Raw genomic sequence first — 21,595 nt, 5'->3', positions numbered from 1 at the left:
AGCACATCCTGCAGTTCAGTGTAAACACCAGGTGGGATTCTAATCCACTCAGCACAGAGTCCCTTACTCTTTCCTCCTGAATGAATGAAAATCTCTGGAAAGTCCCTGCTTAGAAATTCTCTAAAACTTTTGAAGTCAGTGAGTCTCACTCTAAAAGGACCCAAAAAGAGGGCTGGATCCATGCCTCCCATGCCTCCCCTATTCACCGCATATATCTTGGAGTGACCTCAGAAACACACAGGAAAGTTCCAAGTTAACATGTAGCCCTCTTTTTTTGTACTAGGTTATACAGGGTTTCAGGGTTTCAAGGTTGGAGAAATCCTCCCTCCTTTCCAAAGGTGAAATTGCCTGGGAGTTTTGCACTCCTGACTCATTACTACTTTTTTCTCCTTTTAGGACTAGAGAGAAGACAAAGTGAGACAAGCTAAACCTTACAACAATGGGATAAACTCTGGTCTTAAAGCAGGGTCTTTGGTCTGTAGAATAAATGGTGACACTACTTAGACCCACCCAGATCCATCATCAATGAAGTTTCCCAGGAGGAGGTACAGCCTAGCTTACTGATTGGCCAGATGTCAGCACACAAAGGTGCATGGACACTGTAGCTCTCTTCTCATGGCCTTTTCTTCCTTAAGCATACCAGTATATCATACAGGCATAGGTGGTCTGATAAATGGAATAATTTTGGAGGGGGGCACAGTGCAATAGCTTTGAAGGAAAAGAGGCTAGGTCTTCTGATAACTTATTCATCGTCAAAGGAATAATCTGAAAATTGACCATTGTGGCAAACCGCTGGCTGTCTCCCAATATTGATTCTCCCCCTTTTTTTCTATGGTAACAGAATCCCCAATATGTAGCTGGGAACAACCTTGAAGTTCTGTTGGTCATATGACTAAGTTTTGGCTAATGGAATATAAGCAGAAGTGATGCCATTTCTGAGTTGTGTCCTTAAAGGAAGGGACAGGCCATCCTTTTCTCCATCTTACCCTCCAGTTGGCTGGAATGTGAGTGTGAAGGTGATCCATCCTAGATCATGTGGGTCCGAGGATGGCCAAGTTACATGATAGAAGGCACCTGGGTCTCTGAGCCTTGAGCCGCCACACCAGACCTGGGCTACTTACCCCCAGACTGTTAGATGAGAAAGGAAAAACCACCTGTTGTGTTTAAACCCTTATTATCTTGGGTCTCAGGACTATCCTAAGTTGATGACTTCGGATTTCAATAAAATAGAGTCTTTTAGTTGAGAACATTGCCTTGTTAATTTAACTCATCTGTTTCAACAGGTAGCCTTCCTTTTCTCAGAGCTCTGTAGCTTCCAGTTAGGGTGCTGCCTTTTGGGGGGTTACACAGAGAAAGAAAGGGCTGTGAAATTAGGCCTCAGGTCGAATAGGGAGTGGAGATATAGACTTTTCACTTAGACCCCAAAATCCTGTTTGATCCTGTTGTTAGGACATCTATGAAATTTCCATATTCTATCCCAGGAAAAGAACTTTAATTTTTCTTTGATGCCACATTCTTCTTTAGCCAGCAATACAAGAAAACCACTGTTTGCTGTGGTTTTTTGGCAGAACTCTGAAGTGTGGCCTGGATCTGGGAACCCACAATCCAAGAATAAGGCACTATTTACATACAAAATTGTTGAATTTGGGTAGAAACTAATTCCAGCTATGCTTGTGAAGCCACTGCCTTGCAGGGTTAAAAAAAGAGCTTATTTTTAAAGTGTGTTTCACTGTTTACTGGTGACTACCAAAATAATTATTTCCTGTGTGGGTCACAGGGAGTGAGGTAATCCCAAGGAAAATGTTCCATTGTGCTTACTGGGCTGGGCAGTGCAGCAGCTCCAGACATTCCCTTAAAGGAAAGGTAATCGTGCTGAATGATAAAGTCTGATTCATATGCCCCTTGGAGGGAGATCCATTTTCTACTTGTTACTTTCAGGATCTTATGAGAGATGGCAAATGTGACCATACACATACACATACACATACACAGAGTAGCATGTCTGTGGGTGCCCTTATCATGTTGGTTCATTTAAATAGTTTTATAGATGTTTGAGAAGGAGAATGTCTTTAGGAGCCAAGATAATGCTCTCTGCCCCTAACAGTGTAAAAGAAGAAACTTACCTTGTACAAGTTGTTATTGGTTTACTTGAGCCACTTGAGGGCATGCTTCATTTGCCTTTGTCTTCCCAGCCCATACTAATGGGCCCATCACTGAATGCAATGCTCATTAACCATCTGTGGATGAAAGTATAGCTTGTAAAGGAAGTGAATTCCAGGGAGGGGACTACTACTCCAAAACTGATTTCCTCGGTACCATGACAATGAGATGAGAGAGTTTGCCAGAAGGTATGTCTGGCCAGCCAAGATTGGAGCATCCCTGAGCTATCAAACTCCATGGTTCCAGTGGTTAAACAGTTCTGTGCTTCCAAACTCCATCTTCCCTGGAGTGATAGGCATAGAATTTTCCACACAAATGTGTTCCATACTGGCACAGCAAGTAGAGTGAACTGTAGCAGCTGGATCAACAGGGGACAAACGAGGCCAAATGGGATACTACTTCTGGTCCTAAAGCAGAGGAATGCTTTTTTTTTTTTTTTTTTGTGGTACGCGGGCCTCTCACTGTTGTGGCCTCTCCTGTTGCAGAGCACAGGCTCCGGACACGCAGGCTCAGCGGCCATGGCTCACGGGCCCAGCCGCTCCACGGCATGTGGGATCTTCCCGGACCGGGGCACGAACCCGCGTCCCCTGCATCAGCAGGCGGACTCTCAACCACTGTGCCACCAAGGAAGCCCAGAAATGCTTTTTAATATATACTACCTGATACTTCACCCTGCCGAACCTTCCATTGCTGCTCTGGTTTAAGAGTATAACACGTATGTTACAGATTACAGAGCTGCATATCATAAAAGGCAATGTTCACCACTGATTAATCCACTCACCCAATTTTTATGGAGTGCCTACTATGTGTTAGGCATTGTATTGGTGCTGGGGTTTGGAGGTGAACAAGCCAGATGTGGTCCCTGCCCTTAAGAATTTAGCCTCTAATAGAAGAGATAGACAAAAAACACACACCAAAAATAGAGAAAAATTACGAATTGTGGCAATTTAAGAAAAACAAACTGGATTTTGAGGTAGGGAATAAAAGAAGTACCCAATTTACATAAAGTGCTCAGAAATGACTGTCAGCGGGAGGAGTGAACCCTGGGAAGAGTGTGAAGGGGAAGAACTTTCCAGGCAGAGGAAAGAGTTCATATTAAGGAACTGACACCTTAAAGAAATTGGTGTTTCAGAGGACAAAAAAAAACAATGCTCATGGGTTTGCAGCAGAGTGAGTGACAGGGAGAGGCTGCCCTAACTGGCAGAAGTCCTCCAAGGATTTTTTTTATCTACTGTCGAGGAGTATTTACAGGGCAGGCAGGGGGCTTGACATCGTTATCCAGAGGAAGAGGTCTGAGCTTGAGTGTGCTCCTTCCACTACATGCTCAAAGTCTTGTCTCAGCAACTATATGTCCCATTCTGTCAAGTAATGATGAGCAAAATGGAAAGTTGGAATTCATCTGAAATGTAGGAGAAAAGCAAGTGCAGGTGGAACTGTAGAGCTTAGTATTGTCACCCAAGTATCAGGCTAAAATGAGCAAACCATGGTTGGGAGTGGCCATCCACACCTGGTTAGTCTTTGGAACTGGAGGCTAAAGAGAATACTGACATTCAGGTCTACACTGTTATGTACACTTTCTGCTCCTTGATCTTCCAGGATATAGACATGTGGGAAGTGTCTTTTATAGGTGTCATTAGGATGCTGTCAGATTCCAGTACTGAGATTATAGGGCATGCAGTGCTGTGTGTGTGTGTGTGTGTGTGTGTGTGTGTGTGAGATCCATGTGTAGATTGATGAGATGCTGACGGCAGCCAGATGTACCGACTTAAGCAGGGGTTCTTGACCAGGGGTCTGATGTAATCTTGGGCAGGAAAAAAATTACATCTTTATTTTCATTAACCTCTCTAACTGAAATTTAGCATTTTGGCAATGTATTTAGGCAACAAACCACAGTAATTTTAGCAGTACTGGTGACTTTGCCATCAATAGAAATTACAGATATTTTCATATCACGTAGTTCTTGCAGGTGTCTCAAAATATCACTTATGCTAATCACTACTTCAAAATTACAGTAGTTACCACACCATAGCTAGATCTTGTCATTTGATGTATTAATAAAGCAAATTTTTATGATATCACATTTTAAAAAATATTTAAAAACTGCATTTCAATCCTTCTGGTTTTCTTTGCAATCCTATGTGGGCTTTTTTTTTTTTTTTTTTTTTGCATTTCAGAATAAGATTGTGAGAAGGGGCTTTTAGGCTCCCAGACTGCCAAAGGGGTCCCTGACACAAAAGAGATTAAGAATTGCCAGACTGAAGATGGTGTTTTGGGAACCCTAGCCCACCTTCTTCTCAGTCTGCTGGTTTTCCGAATAAGGTTGTATTCCTTGCCTCACCTCCCAATTTATTGGCCTGTAACAAATTTGGCTTAGCCAGTCAGGAACCTCGTTGCTTGTGGCTAGCTGGCCCCAGTCAGGTGATATTGGGGCAAGGCCCTAGCAGCTGCCGGGACCATTTGTACTGAGGATCTTCCCTTCAAAATTCCCTGAAGCATCACTGACTACCCCAGCACTTGGCAGTTGGAGCAAGGAATAGACAAACTTCTGCAAGTTGGTGGACTCAATTTTGGAGGGCTGTTCACTGCTATGAATCTTTAATCTTAAAAGCTGAAGGAAAAATGGAGTCTGAATTCTTTTGTCAGGTCACTTCAACCTCTTATTGGAAGATTATCCAAAAGCATTATCTGCTTATCAGAGATACTACAGTTTACAGTCTGACTATTGGAAGGGCAATTAAAGCATTTCAAGAGTTGCTTTATGTTGATCGCAGCTTTTGTCGAGCCAAGGAATTTCATTTATGACTTGGGCTTATGTTCAAAGTGAACACAGACTATGAATCTAGTTTAAAGCATTTTCAGTTAGCTTTGATTGACTCTAAGCCCTGTACTTTGTCCAGTGTTGAAATTCAGTTTCGTATTGCCCACTTGTATGAAAACCAGAGTGAAAATAAATATTAAAACTCAAGCTGCCATGGACACCCGCCTCTCAAGTGCCAGCGCAGCCTGGAGACTCTGGCCCCCCCCAAGTTCACCTGCGGTCGCACAAGCTTGAATGCATCCCACAGTTGGTGGACAGCAAGTTGCTGTGTGGCTGACAGGGTCTTGGTGCTTTGGCCGGGTGTCAGGCCTGAGCCTCTGAGGTGGGAGAGCCGAGTTCAGGATATTGGTCCACCAGAGACCTACAGGTCCCACATAATATCAAATGGCGAAAGCTCTCCCAGAGATCTCCATCTCAATGCTAAGACCCAGCTCAACTCAATGACCAGCAAACTACAGTGCTGGACACCCTATGCCAAACAACTAGCAAGACAGGAACACAACCCCACCCATTAGCAAGAAGCTGCCTAAAATCATAATAAGTTCACAAACACACCACCGGATGTGGTCTTGCCCACCAGAAAGATAAGATCCAGTCTCATCCATCAGAACACAGGCACCCGTCCCCTCCACCAGGAGGCCTACACAACCCACTGAACCAAACTTACCCACTGGGAGCAGACACCAAACACAATGGGAACTACGAACCTGCAGCCTGTGAAAAGGAGACCCCAAAGACAGTAAGTTAAGCAAAATGAGAAGACAGAGAAACACACAGCAGATGAAGGAGCAAGGTAAAAACCCATCAGACTAAACAAATGAAGAGGAAATAGGCAGTCCACCTGAAAAAGAATTCAGACTAATGATAGTAAAGATGAGCCAAAATCTTGGGAATAGAATGGAGAAAATACAAGAAACATCTAACAAGGACCTCGAAGAAGTAAAGAGCAAACAAAAATGATGAACAGCACAATAAATGAAATTAAAAATTCTCTAGAAGGAATCAGTAGCAGAATAACTGAGGCAGAAGAATGGATAAAGTGACCTGGAAGATAAAACAGTGGAAATAACTACCGTAGAGCAGAATAAAGCAAAAAGAATGAAAAGAACTGAGGATAGTCTCAGAGACCTCTGGGACAACATTAAACACATCAACATTTGAATTATAGGGGGTCCCAGAAGAAGAAGAGAAAAAAAAACGGACTGAGAAAATATTTGAAGAGATTATAGTTGAAAACTTCCCTAACATGAGAAGGCAAATAGTCAACCAAGTCCAGGAAGCAGAGAGATTCCTATACAGGATAAATCCAAGGAGAAACATGCTAAGGCACATATTAATCAAACTGTCAAAAATTAAATACAAAGAAAAAATATTAAAAGCAGCAAGGGAAAAGCAACAATTAACATACAAGGGAATCCCCACAAGGTTAACAGCTGATCTTTCAGCAGAAACTCTGCAAGCCAGAAGAGACTGGCAGGACATATTTAAAGTGATGAAAGGGAAAAACCTATACCCAAGATTACTCTACCCAGCAAGGATCTCATTCAGATTTGATGGAGAAATTAAAACCTTTACAGATAAGCAAAATCTAAGAGAATTGAGCACCACCAAACGAGCTCTACAACAAATGCTAAAGGAACTTCTCTAGGCAGAAAACACAAGAGATGGAAAAGACTTACAATAACATACACAAAACAATTAAGAAAACGGTAATAGGAACATATATATCAATAAATATCTTAAATGTAAATGGATTAAATGCTCAAACCAAAATACATAGCCTGGCTGAATGGATACAAAAATGAGACCTGTATATATGCTGTCTACAAGAGACCCACTTCAGACCTAGGAACACATACAGACTGAAAGTGAGAGGATGGAAAAAGATACTGCATGCAAATGGAAATCAAAAGAAAGCTGGAGTAGCAATTCTCATATCAGACAAAATAGACTTTAAAATAAAGACTATTACAAGAGACAAAGAAGGACACTATATAATGATCAAGGGATCAATCCAAGAAGAAGATATAACAACTATAAATATTTATGCACCCAACATAGGAGCACCTCAATATATAAGGCAAATGCTAAAAGCCATTAAAGGGGAAATTGACAGTAACACAATCATAGTAGGGGACTTTAACACCCCACTTTCACCAATAGACAGATCATCCAAAATGAAATTAAATAAGGAAACACAAGCTTTAAATGATACATTAAACAAGATGGACTTAATTGATATTTATAGGATATTCCTTCCAAAAACAGAATATTACACTTTCTTCTCAAGTGCTCATGGAACTTTCTCCAGGATCAATCATATCTTATGTCACAAATCAAGCCTTGGTAAATTTAAGAAAATTGAGATCATATCAAGTACGATCTTTTCTGGCCATAACACTATGAGACTAGATATCAATTACAGGAAAAAAATCTGTAAAAAATACAAACGCATGGAGACTAAACAATACGCGACTAAATAATGAAGAGATCACTGAAGAAATCAAAGAGGAAATCAAAAAATACCTAGAAAATGACAATAAAAACATGACAACCGAAAACCTATGGGATGCAGCAAAAGCAGTTCTAAGAGGGAAGTTTAGAGCAATACAATCCTACCTCAAGAAACAAGAAACATCTCACATAAACAGCCTAGCCTTACACCTAAAGCAATTAGAGAAAGAGGAAGAAAAAAACCCCAAAGTTAGCAGAAGGAAAGAAATCATAAAGATCAGAGCAGTAATAAATGAAAAAGAAATGAAGGAAATGATAGAAAAGATCAATAAATCTAAACGCTGGTTCTTTGAGAAGATAAACAAAATTGATAAACCATTAGCAAGACTCATCAAGAAGAAAAGGGAGAAGACTCAAATCAATAGAATTAGAAATGAAAAAGAGAAGTAACAACTGACACTGCAGAAATACAAAGGATCATGAGAGATTACTACGAGCAACTCTATGCCAATAAAATGGACAACCTGGAAGAAATAGACAAACTCTTAGAAAACACAACCTTCCGAGACTGAACCAGGAAGAAATAGAAAATATAAACAGACCGATCACAAGCACTGAAATTGAGATGGTGACTAAATATCTTCTAACAAACAAAAGCCCAGGATCAGATGGCTTCACAGGCGAATTCTATCCAACATTTAGAGAAGAGCTAACACCTATCTTCCTCAAACTCTTCCAAAGTATAACAGAGGGAGGAACACTCCCAAACTCATTTTATGAGGCCACCATCACCCTGATACCAAAACCAGACAAAGATGCCACAAAAAAAGAAAACTACAGGCCAATATCACTGATTAACATAGATGCAAAAATACTAGCAAACAGAATCCAACAGCACATTAAAAGGATCATACACCATGATTGGTTGGGATTTATCCCAGGAATGCAAGGATTCTTCAATATATGGAAATCAATCAATGTGATAAACCATATTAACAAATTGAAGGAGAAAAACCATATGGTCATCTCAATAGATGCAGAGAAAGCTTTCCACAAAATTCAACACCCACTTATGATAAAAACTCTTCAGAAAGTAGGCATAGAGGGAACTTACCTGAGCATAATAAAGGCCATATATGACAAACCCACAGCCAACATCATCCTCAATGGTGAAAAAAAGCATTTCCACTAAGATCAGGACCAAGACAAAGTTGCCCACTCTCACCACTCTTATTCAACATAGTTTTGGAAGTTTTAGCCACAGCAATCAGAGAAGAAAAGGAAATAAAAGGAATCCAAATTGGAAAAGAAGAAGTAAAGCTGTCACTGTTTGCAGATGACATGATACTATACATGGAGAATCCTAAAGATGCTACCAGAAAATTACTAGAGCTAATCAAAGAATTTGGTAAAGTAGAAGGACACAAATTAATGCACAGAAATCTCTTGCATTCCTATACACTAATGATGAAAAATCTGAAAGAGAAATTATGGAAACACTCTCATTTACCATTGCAACAAAAAGAATAAAATACCTAGGAATAAACCTACCTAAGGAGACAAAATACCTGTATGCAGAAAACTATAAGATACATAGAACTATAAGAAATTAAAGATGATACAAACAGATGGAGAGATATATGATGTTCTTGGGTTGGAAGAATCAACATTGTGAAAATGACTACACTACCCAAATCAATCTACAGATTCAGTGCAATCCCTATCAAACTACCACTGGCATTTTTCACAGAAGTAGAACAAAAAATTTCACAATTTGTATGGAAACACAAAAGACCCCGAATAACCAAAGCAATCTTAAGAAAGCAAAACAGAGCTGGAGGAATCAGGCTCCTGGACTTCAGACTATACTACAGAGCTACAGTAATCAAGAGAGTATGGTACTGGCACAAAAACAGAAATATAGATCAATGGAGCAGGATAGAAAGCCCAGAGATAAACCTACGCACATATGGTCATCTTATTTTTGATAAAGGAGGCAAGAATATACAATGGAGAAAACACAGCCTCTTCAGTAAGCAGTGCTGGGAAAACTGGACAGTTGCATGTAAAAGAATGAAATTAGAGCACTCCCTAACAGCATACACAAAAATAAACTCAAAATGGATTAAAGACCTAAACGTAAGGCCAAATACTATAAAATTCTTAGAGGGAAACATAGGCAGAACACTCTATGACATAAATCACAGCAAGATCCTTTTTGACCCACCTCCTAGAGAAATGGAAATAAAAACAAAAATAAACAAATGGGACCTAATGAAACGTCAAAGCTTTTGCACAGCAAAGGAAACCATAAACAAGACCAAAAGACAACCCTCAGAATGGGAGAAAATATTTGCAAATGAAACAACTGACAAAGGATTAATCTCCAAAATATACAAGCAGCTCATACAGCTCAATATCAGAAAAACAAATCACCTAATCCAAAAATGGGCAGAAGACCTAAATAGACATTTCTCCAAAGAAGATATACAGATTGCCAACAAACACATGAAAGGATGCTCAACATCACTAATCATTAGAGAAATGCAAATCAAAACTACAATAAGGTATCACCTCACACTGGTCAGAATGGCCATCATCAAAAAAATCTAGAAACAATAAATGCTGGAGAAGTGTGGAGAAAAGGGAACCCTCTTGCACTGTTGGTGGGAATGTAAATTGACACAGCCACTATGGAGAATAGTATGGAGGGTCCTTAAAAAACTAAAAATAGAACTACCATACGACCCAGCAGTCCCACTACTAGGCATATACCCTGAGCAAACCATAATTCAAAAAGAGTCATGTACCACAATGTTCATTGCAGCTCTATTTACAATAGCCAGGACATGGAACCAACCTAAGTGTCCATCAACAGATGAATGGATAAAGAAGATGTGGCACATGTATACAACAGAATATTACTCAGCCATAAAAAGAAATGAAATTGAGTTATTAGTAGTGAGGTGAATGGAGTTAGAGACTCATACTGAGTCGAGTGAAGTAAGTCAGAAAGAGAAAAACAAATACCGTATACTAACACATATATATGGAATCTAAAAAAAAAGGTCATGAAGAACCTCGGGGCAGGACAGGAATAAAGACGCAGACATAGAGACTGGACTTGAGGACATGGGCAGAGGGAAGGGTAAGCTGGGATGAAGTGAGAGTGTGGCATGGACATATATACACTACCAAATGTAAAATAGATAGCTAGTGGGAAGCAACCACGTAGCACAGGGAGATCAGCTCGGGCTTTGAGTCCACCTAGAGGGGTGGGGTAGGGAGGGTGGGAGGGAGATGCAAGAGGGAGGAGATATGTGGATGTATGTATACGTATAGCTGATTCACTTTGTTATACAGCAGAAACTAACACCGTTGTAAAGCAATTATCCTCCAATAAAGATGTTAAAAATATATATATATTAAAACTAAAAAAAAAAAAGAATTTCCAGACATATTATATACAGTCTTGTCAGTTGGACTATGTAATAGGAATGTTGGGGACAAAAAAGCTGCACATCCACTTTCATATGAGGCCATTTTTGCTTGTGGACCGAGTAGAAAAGGGAAAGAGGTAATAGGTACTTGCCAACCCCATATCTGTGCAGAAACACATACATATATTTATGCAGCTTGTAGACTACCTCAGAGACTGAATTTCCGAGAAACAAAAAGAGAGTGATAGGTCCAGGGAGACTAGAGATAGATCTGATAGAACATGCCTACCGTCTTGGCTAGGAAGTGTACATTTCTACAAACCTTTCCTAACTAAAGATCTGGGAAAACAGACGTCATTTTCATGAGACTCTGACCTGCAGGACCTGGTGACAGTCCAGCCAGCCAGCCTGAGCCTTCCCCATTCCCTTGGGCTGAAGCCTCAGGTACTAAGCGATGACCCAGGCAAGCCCAGCACAAATCAGCAGACAAGTGCTCTCCCACTTGATGGAGGCTGTTTCTGGGAAGTCTAATTTCTCAGCAGAGACAGAGTACCAGCAGCAAAGCCCTGAGAAATCAGCCCGTTTCCCAAAAGTCTGAGGTGGCATCCAAAGAAATGAAAATGCTGAAATTAAAATGCTGCTACTGAAATTACATGCTTCTACTTCTGCATCTTGAAAGGAGGGAGAGGAGGAGAGGGAAAAAGAGAGGTTTGTTCAGTTCTTCAGAGATTTTGGAAATTGAATTGAAAGCTTAAGAGGCTATTCACTCACTCTGACCCTCCAGCCTCCACCACACGAACTGAAGGATCATTTCTGAAGATGCCTCGCCTGTTGATTCACCCTGTCTAGAGGAAGCTCCTCCTGAAGTGGTGGTTTAATGGCAAAGAGCAAGGAGTCATACTCAAGAAGTTTGTCACCTTTCCCAAGATCACAGTCTCATAGCTGGAAGAAGAGTGTTTCAGTCTTTTTCTCTTACTTACCAGGTCTTCTCATCCATAAAATGGACCTACAATAATGACTCCTACACAGGGATTTTATGAGATAATGTGCGTGTGTTGAAATGTGCACGGTCCACGTTAGTTAATCTCTAACTCCTGTAACTTCCATTTTGCTAGACAAACGTGATGGTCTCAAAGTAGTTTCCTCCTTTTTCATTAATGCTAAGGTGTTAGCTTATGTCCTAGGCCTATTTCCTATCATCTCCATTTTCCCCCCACAGATTATCCTCTCTCTCCTATTTCTTCAGTCTTTCTCTCTGCAATGTCTTCCACATCTGAGCATGAAAACATGCTTCCCTCTGTCTCTCCACTCCAAACAAACCTTCCCCTGACCTGTCCTCTCCCCCTGGCTCCTGCTGCCTCCTGTCCCCACTTTTGGGACCTGCCTTCCTGCAGGGAGCCTGTGTTCTGCTCTGGGCATCGCAGTAGCTGAATGGTAAAGACTCCGCCCCTGCAGGCAGGGCCTGTGGTTTTCTAGCAATGCCTATGACTGGTGGGTAAGTCTGTGTGAGTCTGGGATGCTCGTTGTGGCTGCACACTTAGCCACATCCTCCAGTGGTCCTTTATCAGTGATATTTACATCTCCACCACTGTGACTCCTTTGTCTTCCCTAGCCGCTCTTATTTGATTTAGAACTGAATTATCTGGGTCATTTGTAGAGACGTGGATGAATCTAGAGACTGTCATACAGAGTGAAGTAAGTCAGAAAGAGAAAAACAAATATCGTATATTAACGCATATATGTGGAATCTAGAAAAATGGTACAGATGAACCGGTTTGCAGGGCAGAGATAGAGACACACATGTAGAGAACCAACGTATGGACAACAAAGGGGGAAACTGGCGGGGCGGGGCGGGGCATGGTGGTGGTGGGATGAATTGGGAGATTGGGATTGACATATATACACTAATATGTATAAAATAGATAGCTAATAAGAACCTGCTGTATAAAAAAATAAAATTCAAAAAAAGAAAAGGAACTGAATTAGCAAGTAGAAGGGCATAATTTATTAGCCACCTCAAATCCTCAAAATGGAAAAATGCCAAGATTTAGGCGACAGGTGGGGAAGAGCAGCCTGCAATCTGATCTGCGGTCATAGCTTTATTATAATTCTGGTCAGGGAGTCAGAGAGCCTTTTCTGTCCTCCCTCATGTCCTTCCCATGCTCCCATCAATCTGGTATGAGGTCTCAGAAATCCCGTTCAGCTGTGATTCAGGCAGTTGAGAACGATCAGTTGGAGTTAATGTAAGAGATGAAACCTATTTGAGAGCCTGGATCCAATATTCTGATGCCTCCTAAACTGGTAACAGCATCCCTGACCTGCACACTGACCCATATTATGATGTCTCCTCATTGTACTCAGTACAAAGAGCAAACTTCTCACCATGGCCTGACCAGCCCCGACTGCCTGTCGCCTCCCTTGCCCTTCCTCAGTGTTCTTCTTGCTGTGGCCACACTGAGCTCCTTGGTTCCCCCAGCAAGCCATGCACCATAGGCTTTTGCAAATAGTGTATACTTTGCCTGGAAGGGAAGTCCCATTCTTCCCCTTTGCTGCTCTGTCCAATTTTGCTTACCCTCCATGTCATAGCATCTCTTCCCTGAAAGCCTCTCCTGGTAAGTTAGGGGCTTCTTCCTCAGTATTTTTCCAGACTTGAGTTCCCTGGGAACATGGGTACCACTTTCATCTCCCCTGGCTCCCCAGGGTGTAGAACAAAGCCTTCCCTATTGTTGGCCCTGAATCCAAGTTTCTTGGAAGAATGAGTGCATTTTCAAGGTCATTCTAGATTTTCCTACTCTTGTTTGTTCTGCTTTGAAGCCCTCTAAACAATTCCAATTTTTCTAGAAAAGTCCTTTGTAACAATTTGGTATAGCAAAGCTAGGCACATTTCATACAATGAGCAACAGCATGAAAAAGCAGAGTACGTTAGATTCCTGACGTGGATGAGATTTCCCCATGTTTCCAATGTTGATTCTAGCCCCTCAATGAAGAGAATGATGAGGTTTTAGTCACCCCAATTCTAAGCAGCCTATAATACAACAGAAGCTAAATGCTGTGAGAACAAGTTCAGTCTGGAATTTTCCTTAAGATCATGTATAAAAGACATCATATGTACCGTGGTGTTAATGGATATCTCTGGATGGATTTTTAGACAAATCCTAGATTTGTCCAGAACTTGCCTTGGGCCATAGCCTCTGTATTCTTGCTCCTTACTCTTACTACTGGGCTTTTGTAACATCCCAGTTACAGCTTTTTTAAAAAAATAAATTTATTTATTTATTTATTTATGGCTGCGTTGGGGCTTCATTGCTGCGCACGGGCTTTTCTCTAGTTGCGGTGAGCAGGGGCTACTCTTCATTGCGATCTGCGGGCTTCTCATTGCGGTGGCTTCTCTTGTTGAGGAGCACAGGTTCTAGGTGCACGGGCTTCAGTAGTTGTGGCACGTGGGCTCAGTGGTTGTGGCCTGTGGGCTCAGTAGTTGTGCTGTGGGCTTAGTTGCTCCACGGCACGTGGGATCTTCCCGGACCAGGGCTTGAACCCGTGTCCCCTGCATTGGCAGGTGGATATTAACCACTGCACCACCAGGAAAGTCCAAAGGTTTTTTTTTTTTTTTTCTCCTCAACTTCCTTTTTTCCCCTCCAATATTTCTAGAAGAAAACACAAAATCTTCAGTCTTATTGCCTGTACACACAGGAGGTTAGCATATGTTTTCAGTGTGTGTGTGTGTGTGTGTGTGTGTGTGTGTGTGTGTGTGTGCGTGTATTAAGATATGGAAGTACATAAAGAAAGAAAAGTACTGCTTTTTTCCAAAACTTAAAGGAAAAATTAAGGCTTAAAAATTTGGGATGCTTCTAACTTTGTACTATATCTGGCATATAGCAAATGCTTAAAAAATTTTAGGTACAATTCTATTTATAATTATTAATATTACTCTTAGTAGGCATAGGATCCAGTACTTGAAAGCAGGTTGTCTTTATAATAAAGCAAGTGTGGGGAATATACTCTCCTGGCCCTACATTCTCCATAGGAAGTGGAGATTGTATATATTATCTGGAGTTCACCCAAGCTACTTTTGGGACAAACAGGATCATGTGTTCTGAACAGAGGTCAACAGCTGTTACTCCTCTGTGGCATTCCAGAGATGAGGACAGATGTATTCAGATTGACCTTCCTTATTCAATGAGTGTGGGAATGGTTGGAAAGGGTAGGGGGGAGGAAAATACAAGAAGGGGGAGGGTGGGAAGGTTCCCATGGGCGCCCAGTAACACGAGAGACCATTGAAAGCAATGTTGAAGTTAACAGTCCTATTTCCTGTAGGTTCCGTGCTAAAAAACATGTGAGGGGACAAAGCCCTTTACATTTTTTCCAAAAGGAGGAAAGCCAGGCATGATGGTTTTCCCAAGACCTGGACAAGATTGTACTTCCTGAAGAGGTCAGAGGTTGCCTCCTTACCATTCCACCGATTGCAAAGCCGGGTTACAGAGGAGGGTCAAATCAGGTTCAAGACAAGCTGTGGAGTGAAATACATTCCTTACCTTGCCCTCCCAACCTCAGTCATGTTTAATTAACATTCCTCTTTCTAGAAAATATCCAAAATGTCCCAGCGGCTTTAAAAACTCAGCCAGCTCAGGGCCCTTGGTACCTTTGTTTAATGCCGACGATAAGGCAGGGGGTGGTCTTCTCTGAGACTGAAGGAACGTGGCTCCATGAGACCATTAGATTTCCAGAATAATAGGACTGGAGAGCAGCACAGTAGACTTCTTTGATGACAACATCTTTGGGTCCTAAGACTGTCCCTTGTCACACTGTCCTAATGGTTTTGCCCAAGTCTGATTGGCAATAGTCTCTCTCAATCTTTAACGACAGTGATCGAGGTTTTCTGTATTTACCACTCCCCTTCTGCTTATTTTCAGATTGCCAAGTGGATGAACTTGTTGTCATAGAACCGTCCTAAAGCTCAGATCAGCATTGTCCGGGCTCGTGCTGTATCCTTGCTGACAGCACACAAATTCCTGGTCTCGTCAGGATTCATTCCTCTAGGATGATGTCAGGCATACACAAAATGTGTTTTTTCCTCTTGACTGGGTCTCCATGAATATAGGGTCAGCAGGAGAGTATGAGAATCCCGTACTCCTGACTGAGGAAGACTTTGCAAGTCCTATGGAATTCTTGCTGAATTTTTATGAAGTTGGTGCTGAATCATAGATGTGTCTCTCAAGAGGATACATGCCTCTTTAGAAACAATGCTCCTACCCACCGCGCTATCAGTCACAGATTCGAGCTGTTGGTTGATTTGATTGGGATGGTGTCTACTTCTCCCATGACGTTCGACTCTAGTTTAAATCCTTGCTTTGCTACTTACTGCGTGATTGTGGGTAGATTACTCAACCTCTCTAAGCTTCTGTTTCCTTACCTATGAAATGGAGATATTAATAGTAGCAACCTCTTACGGTTGTTGTGGAGATTGAAGGAGATAATGCATGCCTGATGCTTAGCACATACCTGCTAGCTGGCAGCCCCCCAGGAAATGTTAGCAACTGCTTTTACCATATGGAGAGACAGGCCTGCCTCTGTTAGTGGTCAAAAGATTTTTAGGTAATTGTTTTAAGCTACTTTTCACCATACTTTTTCATGTAATCCTTGGTAAAGCCTCCCAGATTGTTCCTGCAAATATATCTTTCTGTAATATTTCTTTACTTGGTGGGATTAGTCAATCAGTACAGCCGTTATTTCTTGTTTTTTGCTTTTTTTAGTGGTAGCCTAATTTTTTTCAGGCTTTGGTCCTGCTGGCTTGTGATAATATGCATGACTTTTTAGACTTCATTTTTGTCTATTTTTCGAATAAGATTTTCATACAAACACCTGGGGTAGAATCAAAGCTCAAAGGGAGAATCTAAGGCCTCATTATTTTCCCACAATCGCCATGTGAGCATTTGAACCTCTGTGAGACAGAGGTTTGGGAAAACTTAGAAACTAAAATGAAAGGCAAGCTTCTAGCTGGAATTTAGATCAAAGAAGATATTATCCTGGTAGGCTTGCTCTATATGAGTTAGAGATTGCCAAGACTTTCCCACTGACTAGCTTGGCCACTCTGATTCTCGAAGACTCTTCAGTGATACTTTGTAGCTTATACTGGTTTGTGTGATTACTAAAGGATTGTCCGGCAAGGAGGAATACTGGGCTAATTTCTAAAATGATTCTGATGGCACTCTTGCTATGAAGTAAAATCAATCCACAGAAATAGATGGAACACATATTCAATGGTCTGTTTTGGTTGATCCAACAAACATTTATTCAGCCCCTTATAATAAGAATGACGTGGAGATTAATTAAATCTTATTGGGGAGATTCACACATTGTGTGACATGTGAGCAACTTATTGAGTGAGGCATTTTGATCCCCATTTTACACACGAGGAGTTGATATTATGACTTTCTAAGATTATATGGCTACAAGGTGACCCAACTGGGATTTGACTCCTAAGCCCATGGGACTTCATGTCCTGTGCTTTTAGCCACTGGAATTCCCAAATGTGTGATTTTTCACCCCACATCAGCTGGCTGTCCTACAATTCAATTCAGTTCTGACACTATTTACCTGGAGTTAGTGTCAGATCCCACAGGTTAAGGGCTCAGTCCCATAAGACCGGCCCCATTTCAGAAGCCAACTGCACGTCCCAGGTTATCACTTGTATTTCTGACCAACTGGCTACAAGGTGGGTTCCCACAACGCCCTCCTCAGGTTCAATAATTTGCTAGAGTGGCTCACCGAATTCAGGAAAACACTTAGACTTACCAGTTTATTACACAATAAAGGAAATGATAAATGAACAGCCGGATGAAGAGGTCTGTAGGGTGAGTTCTAGATTCCAAGTGCAGTAGCTTCTGTCCCTGTGAAATTGGGGTGCACTACCCTCCCAGCCTGTGATGTGTTCACCAACCCAGAAACTCCCTAAAGCCTGTAGTTCAGGGATTTTTATGAAGTTTTCGTCACTTAGGCATGATTAATTTTTAACTCAATCTCCCTCCCTTCTCTCCTCCCCAGAGAATAGGGGGTGAAGCTAAAAGTTCCAAGCTTCTAATCATGGCTTGATCTTTTTGTGGCCAGCTCCCATCCTAAAGCTCTCCAGGAGCCCACCAAGAGTCCCTTCGTTAGGACAAAAAAAAAAAAATGTTCCTGTCACACAGGAGATTCCAAGGGATTTAGGAGCTCTGTGTCAGGAACTGGGGTCAAAACCCAACTATTAAAACAAAAGATACTCCTAGCATCTTTATTGATTAGGGAATTTCACAGGTTTCAGGAGCTTTTGCTAGGAGCCAAGGATGAAGACCAAAATACATATTTCTTAATATATCACAAAAAAGAGTCTTTTTCTTTTTCTTTCTCTTTTTTAAGGCTCTTACCCCTAGGCTTAATTCCTATTATGTTTCAAACAGCCTATAGAATTTGGTCATGTGTATTACATTTTTCTTTGACGAGCCATGTATTATAGGTGGGACTTCAGTATACATGTTGATTTATTAAGGTCATTTGTTTCATCACAGAGCATCTGTCCTTGAATTTCAAGAGCACGTGTGGATTTAAGGAATCTGGAATTTCTCCCGAAAAATACAGGTGGGTTTTTATGAAACACAGTTTGATTAAGTCTGCCCAGTGCCCTCTTGGGCCACTACCCCGTTTCCTCTCCACCCTCTGGTCACTCAGGCTCTAATAAGACATAGTGTTAAATGACTTGTACCAGAAAGGTAATGTACATTCCCTATTCTTTTGTCCTGAAGGAATTTACAATCCTGGAGAGGGTTGAGAGTAGGGAGGCAGTCAAGTGCTGTGATTATGGCTTGGTAGTTCCAGTTAGAAAGGTGTACATTCTAATCCTGGCTCCACTGCTTCCTGAGACTTCTTAACCTTCTCTCGGGATCAGTCTTCTTATCTGTAAAATGGGGATAATAATAGCATGTTTCTCACAGGTTGTGTGTGTATTCAATGAGATCAGGCATGTAAAGTGTTTGGTTCATAACTGTTATGGGAAATGTAGGAGGGTCTCAGTACTCCATGCATTGATGGATTTAAGGTCCCTTATTTCATCTCTATCATTTCTACTTCTTAGTATAAGTGAATGCCATTGAATTTCAAGAGCAAATGTGAAAGGACTCTAATGAAATGATTTGTTTCTTTAGTGTGTTAAAAAAAGGAAGGTGGGCTTCCCTGGTGGCGCAGTGGTTGAGTCTGCCTGCCAATGCAGGGGACACGGGTTTGTGCCTCGGTCCGGGAAGATCCCACATGCCGCGGAGCGGCTAGGCCCATGAGCCACGGCCGCTGAGCCTGCGTGTCCGGAGCCTGTGCTCCACAACGGGAGAGGCCACAACAGTGAAAGGCCCGCGTACTGCAAAAAAAAAAAAAAAAAAAGGAAGGCAAATGCCAAAGTTTGTGTTTCTTTTTATTCTAAGGAGTGAAAACCAAATACGGTTAGTCAATTAATAAAATCAAGTATACTTAATTATCGTTTGTGGGTTTGTGTAAATCAACTAACCTCTCTGGTCTTCAGCATCCTCCTTTGCAAAATAGAGGAGCTGGACCAGATAATTGCACTCCTTCTTTCCAGCTAATGTTGATTCAAGTAAGCATTACCATATACATATTATTAACTACATGCTACATGCTTGAAGCATGTTTCTTCTTTATGCTTCACAGCAGCTATTAATTTGCTCCTTAACTTTTTGTTATCAATCAGAGGAAATTTGGGGGAGTCTTTGTTTCTACTGTACATATTCTTCATCTCTGTGATGAATTTCAGAGCCTCTTGTTCTAGATCTGGGTGGTCTGGGGACTCCTGAATAAGGGTAACCTTTTAGAGAAGGGCATACGGCTTTCTATAAATTGTCCTTAGAAAGACATCAGGCCCTGGGTAAGATATAACTTCCCCTATATCTTAGAGAGTCAGAGCTAGGAATACTGGGTCAAATTCTAGAAGTGAATCTTCTCTCACTCAGACTGGAGACATAACTTTATCATTTACCTTTAGTTCAGAAGTGTAAGTGAACCATAACCAAGGACAAATTGCTCCAAAGGGCAGAAAGATATACTGGTATGGGTGGGGGTCACAAAGACTGTGTCTGTGAGAACATTGAAATATGGACAAAGAGGGTCTATTAGGAGGGAAATACTTTTGATCTGTCATTTATCAGACAAAGAGGGAGGGGCACGAAGCCTTCGTTCACTTCAGCTAAATCATGAGAGATGGTCAATGTGGCATTTGAAAATAGCAAAAATTTGGTGACAATACCAGGGGATTGTTAGATAACTTATGAGGTGATTATATGATGAAATATTATGCATCAATGTCAAATGTTTATAAAGAATACTTACAGGTCATGGAAAAATATTCAAGATAAAACAGATAATAGTATAGATCTGTTGAAAATGATAAGTAAAACCTCATATTAAATACGTAAAAATCTTAATAGGAAAACACATGGAAGGTGAGGTGAGTTTTGTTTTACTGATTATTTTTGACATTTAATAAAGTAAAATGTATCTTTTTTCTAAATTTTCTATATGTAATATGTCCTACTTTTATAGTCAGAATAAAAATCAATACAAATTGTGTTTTTTTTAAAAAAACCACATACACAAACCCCAAACTAGGGTAGTCATATAAAGCTTAGGGTTTTCAGGAAAGCAGAAAAATGTTACTGGAAAGTTTTTGAGAAAGCCATCGAGTACAGGATCCTGACCCAGGTGCCAGAAGAGGAGAGTGGAGCTGGCCACGCCAGGGGGATGAGCCTAAATGCAGAAGGCTTGGCCAGAGGGCAAGGGCACCAGCCTTGGGGAGGCTGCTACGGAGCCTCCTTTCATGCCTGTCACTTAGCCTGAATGATTCCTTGAGGGACATGGAGACCATGAGGTACCAGTGGGCTTTTGGTTACCTTACTGTCCTCCTAAGGACACGTGATACTTTTTTTTTTGTTTTTTTTGCTGTACGTGGGGCCTCTCACTGTTGTGGCCTCTCCCGTTGCGGAGCACAGGCTCCGGACGCGCAGGCTCAGCGGCCATGGCTCACGGGCCCAGCTGCTCTGCGGCATGTGGGATCCTCCCGGACCGGGGCACGAACCCGTGTCCCCTGCATCGGCAGGCGGACTCTCAACCACTGCGCCACCAGGGAGGCCCGATACTTTTGACTCTCCCTTTGCTTAGGGGACCTCCTCCAGATAGTCAGTAGGTGGGGTGCTTGCAAATGTGTTTCTCAGAGTTCCTAGAAGTGAGACGGGAAAGGCTTGGCACAAACTAAGCAGTGTGTGCGCTAAATGCTCCATGGGGCCGCTTACATCCAACACAGACGTTCAGTTCCTAATATTCATAACTCCTTTCAACACTGATAACAAATATTTCTCAAATCCTCAATCTAATTCTTATTGGTGCCTTTTGGACACAGTCTATCTCCATCCTATGAAACTCTCTCCCCTTTTAGAACACCTTGTTTTTCTACCCTTACATTCCTGCTGGATTTCAAGCACCCATTTTTCACAGCTCTGACACCCGTCCACAGAGAATGATTTCCATGAGCCCATTAGAGAGTGACTGACATTGTCTTTCAGTGACAAGAAAACACTTGCCTTTAAAAGAAGAGGAAAAGTCAAAAGTCATCAAAACAATGTGATATCCTGTGTGAAATGTTGCAGTCACAAAAGTTTGAGGTTTGAGTCCCTTGATCATGTGCCCCGAGGGA

Source organism: Globicephala melas, chromosome 7, assembly GCF_963455315.2.
Source record: "Globicephala melas chromosome 7, mGloMel1.2, whole genome shotgun sequence".
Lineage (NCBI taxonomy): Eukaryota > Metazoa > Chordata > Mammalia > Artiodactyla > Delphinidae > Globicephala > Globicephala melas.
This window is presented reverse-complemented; position numbering follows the sequence as displayed.